Raw genomic sequence first — 6123 nt, 5'->3', positions numbered from 1 at the left:
GTTTTTTTTATTAAATCTAAATTAAATTATAATAAAAAAATTGAATTAAAGAAGTTATACCAAAAAGCGAAAACTATTAAATAGTTAAATTGATACTAATATCAATTTATCTTTTTTCAAATTTTTATGGTATCTTTAAATTTATATTTTATTCAAAAATAAAAACATTACCGCTTTCTCAAAACCACATAAAATCGTATTATATCGATAGAGACAAATAATAAAAAACTAAACATTAAAATGAAGATTTATCTCGCTGGATTGTGCGAGTACCCTTCTAGTATATATATATATATATATATATATATTAAATTTCACTAATTATATTTTATTAACTTTTTCGAATTATTTGAATACTATTTGTTGATGATTTTATTAACAACTAATATATATTTATATAAACAATCTTCATATTGTTAATCAAAATATTTATGCTACCATGTAAGGCACGGATCTCACACTAGTGTATACTAAAAGGAATTACAATGATGGGAAATGAATGATTACACGGTTTTTAGATAACCATTTATTGTATTATATTAAATCAAACGTTATTATTTATTAGAGATGCATAAATGATATATCATTAATTTTGGACCGATAGGGATTGATGATCAGTCCTAAAAAAGACTAGTTAAAAAAGATTTGATCCGAAGATCAGCTATAGGCAGTTTTTGTCAAGATTTAATTTTTGAATTTGTAATCCAATCCTTTAAACCGGTTAAAACATTACTAGAAAACCGAGTATTAGCAATGGAAAACAATTCTGGCTGTAATGGATTTTTGGTCTATCCGTTGTTAATCCATCGCTAATCAACGAGGGATTTGTAAGTGATTAGCCTATTTTTCTTATTTTATTTTTATTTTTATGTGTTATAAGTAGACATGTGTATGTGTAGGTGTTATATGTATGTATCAGTCTGTGTTATACATATGTATACTTTATGTGTATATGTGTTGGTTGCTAACCACGATTAGATCTATGTATATATTGTTGAAGATACATATATCATATGATGTATGTATGTAGTATATATGTTTATATGCATGTGTATATGTGAATGTATAGATAATGTATGTGTTTGTTGTTTGGTAACTGCATATGATGTGTATATGTGTTGTATATGTATGTATATGTACATGTATGTATATGTGTTGTATATATATATGTATATGTACATGTATGTATGTGTTGTGTATATATGTATATATGCATGTATGTATATATGCATGTATGTATATATGTGAATGCATATATTATTGTAATAACAAAAAAAGGGAGGAAAGGAATTGGTAGTCGTTAAATTTAAAGGACTTGTAGTGTAAATGCAATCAAAATGAAGGGTTTAGATCCTAAAATTGAATGTAATTTAATGATAGGAAACCCAATGGTCATGAAACCTACGACCATTAATCTTGGCTTATCGTTTCATATTCCGTGAAACCGCCAATGACTTAGTATAAAATGGGAGTTTGTAGCTTTATGTGAAGTTTGGGATCAAGAAGGAGAACTATTATGAGAAAAGGCAACAGTCGACGCTGTAATGAGAGTCGACGGTGTTGTACATCACATATAGTTCGACATCAATCGGTAAGTGTTTCATACTCGTCGTCTCTAAATTTTGTTTACTAGATAATCACTCTAGTCGTTTGATCATTCGGGTGGGTTCCATAGGGCAACACGTGGCCAACGTCACCGCTAGCACCTCTATCATTCGAAAAAGTAATCTCCATGACACCGGGTTGACAAACCGTGACTGATATGTGTTGATAATTCAACATACAATGCACTCGGTTTACGTCTTATTAGTTAACTTAGTTTCCTTTCATTCCCACTTTTAGTCATTTTTATTAAATTCTTTATACCTTTGTTATTATGGAGCTAAATATTGTGATTAACTTGTTGGGACTCAAAGAAAGAAGCTAATGTAGAATTTTTTGCTAAACAGCCTGATGCTACAGCATTGGAGCAGCGGCCACCTGATACATGCTTGGCTTTGAGAGAAGCTTAACAATTAAGCCGCTGCCTTTTGGATGCTTGCTGGAAGACAACTGAAAATGGCTGGAAGACAGCTGAAAATGGCTGGAAGACTTTTAAAAATCTGGGATTTTTGACTTTATATGTACTCTTGTACTTTAGATGCTCTTTGTTTAACTTTAGGGTATTAACCTTTGGTTATTACCTTTGTAGTGTAGTGCCCCCCTTTGTGTATAAAAAGGGGGCTTGGTCTCTCATTTCCACAAACTTTATAACCACATTTCTAAGAGCAAATAAGCTTGTTAGGGCTGATTTGTGAGAATCCTTTGAGAAATCAAGTTCTTTAGTTTTAAGCTTTCATCTTTAAATTCTTGTCTTTTAATTTTTTGTTCTTTATTTTATGTTCCTTTACATTTATTGTCATTTACTTTTCATAATTTAATTTCCGCAATTTACATTTTCATCATTTACATTCCCGTCATTTACATTCCCGTTATTTATTTTCTCTATTATTTATTCTACTCAATTTACGTTTATGTCTTTACTTTCCGCCATTTATTTTTTACTTTCCGTTATGAGTAGCTAAACTTTTATAGCTTGGGTGTGAGACGGAAATGTGAGATTTTCAAACCAAACGAAAGTAGCTAAGTGTTCTCGTAAACAACGTTCCATTATTTCATTCGTGTTTTTATAAAAACCAAGCACACTTCTTGACGGGTTGATCACTTCGAAAGTGTTAAAGTGCCATGGACTTAGAGATAAGCCATTGATAAGCACGTCAACTTGAATGACATAAGAGGTAGACTTGAGAAAGTTGCCAACAAGGAGACTTGTCATTTATGTTTTTCAAAACTTAACTCCCAACGGGTTGGTCACTCTTCGAAAGTGTCAAAGTGCGATAGAATCAGAGATGAACTATCTAGAACACACGACAACTCGAATGATATGAGAATCGACTCGAGAGAGTGATTGTTAACAAATAAATTTGTTTATCCATATATTTTGAAACACCATCTTGTCACTATCCCTGGTCTGGACACCACATAGAGATACGGGTGGAAAGTTATAATATAGTGCAATGGTGAAATCCGAGAGGAATGTCTTCAAAATAGATGGTGGAACTTAGTTTCGAAACACTGCTTGCTGTAGCATTCCTATAGCATTGGCTGCTGGAATTTGTGTTTGGGTCTCACCTTAAGTCTTACACCCTTGCTTCTTTTATACATTTTGTATTCTGTTTTAATTCACCTTACAATCAAACAAAAGTCTTCAAAATCGTCATCTGAAATCATCTCTTTCATTGGTCTCTAATCTAACTTTGGCTACAATCTCTGTGGACGATAATCTAGTACTTGTACCACTTTATTACTTGGAAAGACGATGTTGGGCCGTATTGTATATTTGCTTTGTGGCCCAATTTCATTAAGTCTAAAGATGTGAAATATAACCGACCAAGTTTTTAGTGCCGCTGCCGGGGATTGGCAAGCTAAAAGTTTTATTTTGAGTAAAGTAAAAGATTTGATTTTTCTAGTACCGTTGGAATCGTTTTAAAAGTGGTGTATGCCATGGTCACATCATGGAGAATTTTTCGAATTTGATCCCGATATTGAGAGAACGTTTCACCATAGGAGGAGGGCTCAAAGAGCATTTTTTGCTCCACTCCCTCCAAACATGGCGTTACCTCCCCCAATCATTTCGGAAATACCGCATTTTGAAAACCAACCGCCGGTTTTTGAACCAATTCCACCATTTCCGAAGTTTCCACAAGGACACCCACATAATGATAATAATTTGGACACAGAATCGGAATCTAATAAGCAACAAAGAGCACAAACTCCGAACATCATTAATTTGGCAAATTCCAAAAATAGGAGGATCATGGATTATGTTATTCTGGATTTTGAGAAATTAAATTCCGGGATAGTTAGACCACATATGACCGCTCTCCATTTCGAACTAAAACCGATAATGTTTCACATGTTGCAAACGAATGGCCAATTTGCCGGATTACCTTCGGAGGACCCACATTCGCATTTAAAATCTTTTATGGAAATCACTGATGCTTTTTTGATCCCAGGGGTGTCAAATTACGCTCTCAAACTCACTTTATTTCCATTTTCATTGAGGGATTAGGCAAAAGCATGGTTTAACTCTTTAACACCGGGTTCTGTGCATTCGTGGAGTAACATGGTGGAAATTTTTTTGCGAAAATATTTCCCACCAACAAGGAAACGCTAAGTCCAGGAACGAAATCTGTCTTTTCAAACAAATGGACGATGAGGCTGTTGTTGACGCGTGAGAGAGGTTCAAAGAGCTGTTGAGGAAATGCCCATACCATGACATTCTGTACTGTATTCAATTTGAGACGTTTTACAATGGGTTAAATTCCATGGCAAAACAAATGCTCGATGCGACTGCAGGCGGAGCCTTCACAACCATGACCTATAATGAAGGATATGAAATCTTGGAAAAAATATCAGCAAACAATGGGCATTGGGCCGACCCACGTGCTCAATCACAGAAAAAGACTGCTGGGATACATGATGTCGATGCATATACTGCATTGACAGTTCAGCTCACCTCCAAGACCAACATGCTAAAAAATCTAACTTCTAGTCAGGGAGTGCAACAAGCTGCTAATACATCTGTTCCAACAGTCCTTTCTGTGCAATGTGTGTGCTGTGGCAGGGAACACTCGTATGAATATTGTACTCATAATTCTGAATCCATAAACTTTGTTCATAATGGATTTGGTCCATATACCAATAATTACAATGGAAGTTGGAAACAACACCCGAATTTTTCTTGGAACAGGCTATGTTTAAATCCACCTGCACCTAAGCAGCAAGGAACCTCTAATTTTCAACCCCAACAACATGCGAGTAGTTCCCAAAATCATCACCAAAATTTTCAAACTGCTCAACCACCTTTTCAAAACAAGCCACCTCCACAGGCTGATTTATCATCTTCTTTCGAAGCAATGATAAAAGGGTTATTTGCGCAAGCTCAATTTCAAAATCAAGCTTTGATAACCCAAAAAAAATCTCAAAATCAATCTCTTTTTAATCAACAAAGTGCGGCTATTAGAAATCTGGAAACCCAAGTCTGTCAACTTGCACTCAATCAGACCAATAAAGTCCTGGGTACTTTGCCTAGTAACACAGAAGTCCCGAGAGCCTTAGGAAAGGAACATGTGAAAGCAGTGACCCTTAGGAGTAGGAAAGAGTTGACTGAAAAGGTGCAAAAAGCTAGTGCACTAAGTTTATCAAAAACTGATGCTACAACATTGGTCCCTGCCAAAGAAAGACCGGTCCAACCTTTAGAGAAGCAAGCATCTGAGACCACCACTTCTGTTCCCCCAAGATCAGACTATCCCTTACTCTTTCCAGAGGATGTTTTAAAAAAAAATCAGAAGAGACTGAGGTTTTAGAGACCCCTAAGCATGATGCTAAGACTCCATCTGAACCTCCAAAGTGCACCACAAAGACTCAAGGCATTCATGACCCATCTTGCACAACACATCCAAGCAAGAATGTGATAAAACCAGTTCCTCCTTATGTTCCTTACCCCCAAAGGTTAAGGAACCAGAAAGAGGTATTGCACTTTAAGAAGTTCTTGGATGTGTTTAAAGAATTGCACATCAACATTCCACTTGTTGAGGCAATAGAGCAAATGCCTAGTTATGCTAAGTTCCTCAARGACATCTTAAGTAAGAAGAAGAAGCTAATCGAGTATGAAACCGTAGCTCTTACTGAAGGATGTAGTGCATTTCTGACCAATAAGATACCTCCTAAGCTTAAAGACCCGGGAAGTTTCACTATTCCTTGTTCTATAAGCGAGAAAAAGATTGGGAAAGCTTTGTGTGACTTAGGTGCTAGTATCAACCTCATGCCTTTATTTGTTTTTAACACCTTAGGCATAGGAAAGACTAGACCTACCACGGTTACACTCCAATTGGCAAACAAATCCATTGCATACCCTAAGGGAAAGATTGAGGATGTGTTAGTGCAAGTTGATAAGTTCATATTTCCGGCAGATTTTATCATACTAGACTTTAAGGCAGATAAGGACATTCCTATTATTTTAAGGAGACCATTTCTAGCCACCGGAAGAACTCTGATAGATGTCCAGAAAGGAGAGTTGAC

The 6123-nt window shown here is 35.5% G+C and overlaps 1 non-coding gene across 1 annotated transcript; it reads right to left on the bottom strand.

Moving 5' to 3' along the window:
• Positions 1 to 4214: 4214 nt before the first annotated feature.
• LOC112513904 lies at positions 4215 to 4321 on the bottom strand. The gene has a single exon (XR_003069364.1). It is a non-coding gene; the product is annotated as a small nucleolar RNA R71 (small nucleolar RNA).
• Between the last annotated feature and the right edge of the window lie 1802 nt (positions 4322 to 6123).

The sequence above is a fragment of the Cynara cardunculus genome (assembly GCF_001531365.2).
Source record: "Cynara cardunculus var. scolymus isolate 2C chromosome LG 5, CcrdV1, whole genome shotgun sequence".
Lineage (NCBI taxonomy): Eukaryota > Viridiplantae > Streptophyta > Magnoliopsida > Asterales > Asteraceae > Cynara > Cynara cardunculus.
This window is presented reverse-complemented; position numbering and strand designations above follow the sequence as displayed.